The sequence below is a fragment of the Papaver somniferum genome, chromosome 1 (assembly GCF_003573695.1).
Source record: "Papaver somniferum cultivar HN1 chromosome 1, ASM357369v1, whole genome shotgun sequence".
Classification (NCBI taxonomy): domain Eukaryota; kingdom Viridiplantae; phylum Streptophyta; class Magnoliopsida; order Ranunculales; family Papaveraceae; genus Papaver; species Papaver somniferum.
Window position 1 is genome coordinate 128,301,726 of NC_039358.1, and position 1,634 is coordinate 128,303,359.

The window sequence follows — 1,634 nt, forward strand, 5'->3', positions numbered from 1 at the left end:
AGAGAGGTTATTGATTAATCTAGGCTGTTCTTCGGGAATATAAGACCGGATTATCAATTGGTTCATGTTACCTTGATTTTATATCTAAAGACGGAACAAAACCTAGGGTTTATCTGTGGGAGACAGATTTATCCTTTTATAGACTTTTTCATGTGAGACAGATCTGTTTATTATCAAGTCTGTGATTTTGGGTTACAACAACTCTTGGTTGTGGGTGAGATCAGCTAAGGGAATCAAGTGCGCAGTATCTTGCTGGGATCAGAGGCGTAGGAGTACAATTGTATCTTGTATCAGTGGGAGATTGATAGGGGTTCAACTATAGTCCAGTCCGAAGTTAGTTTGCAGTAGACTAGTGTCTGTAGCGACTTAATACAATGTGTATTCAATTTGGACTAGGTCCCGGGGTTTTTCTGCATTTGCGGTTTCTTCGTTAACAAAACTTCTGGTGTTTGTGTTATTTCTTTTCCGCATTATATTTTATATAATTGAAATAATACAGGTTGTGTGTTCGTGATCATCAACTTCTCTAATCCAACCTTTGGTTGTTGATTGATCCTTGGACATTGGTCTTTGGTACCGTCCAAGTATTCCTTGTATTTGATAAAGACTCGCTATTGTTTTTAGGTTGAGTAAAAATCAAATCAAGAGAGAGATATTAATTCCTGGAGATACTTTTATTTAGATTGAGTCTGACTGTCTATTTGATTCTCTAGCAAAGTATTTCGGAGTTAGTCCATACAGATTGCTAATCGAAATATTGGGTGGTGTTGTTAGACCCCCGCTTTTTCAATTGGTATCAGAGCAGGAAAACACGTTTAAGACCTAACAAGTCCGTGTTTGTAGCGATCTAACTCTATGGACAGAAGTTCTATCTCTATTAACGTACCACCGGTCCTCGATGGCTCAAACTATCTATGATGGAAAGTTGCTATGCGCACTTTTCTTCAGTCGCGTGACTTCCAATCATGAATATGTGTTGTGAATGGCTATCAGACTCCCGTTATTATGGAAAGAGATGTTGTTATACCAAAAGATTTATGTATGTACAATACTGCCGAGTTAGTTGCTGCAAGGCAAAACTCCGACGGGTTGAACGCCATCCTACATGTTGTTTCCCAAATCTTAGACATCATGTGATCTCATGCACTACATCTAAAGAAGCTTGGGATACTTTAGAAAGCGTATTTGAAGGTAACCCCAGTGAAAAGGAAGGTAGGCTTCAAAACCTTAATTCCGAATGGGAAGACCTTTCTATGGCAGAAGAAGATTCGTTCGACGATTTTTATCACAAACTGTCTGAAATTGTTAATGCATCATGTGCATTGGATAGGACAATTCCTGAAAAGAAAATTGTGATGAAAATCCTTCGATCGCTTCCACCCAGATACGAATCTAAAATACATGCCATCGTTGAAGGAAATAACCTTAATACTCTTTCACGAAACACACTGGTCGTAAAAATTAGAATTTTCGATCGCGAATATATGGCAAGAGACGATCATCATTTGCTTGGCAACCGTGTCACTTCTCCTGATCATAAATCTTGTCATCCAAAATTGACGAAAGAGAAAAGTGAGAATTTCTTTATTTCTACGTTGTCTTTGTTTATACAAAAGCTTAAGAAGATCCTCAGA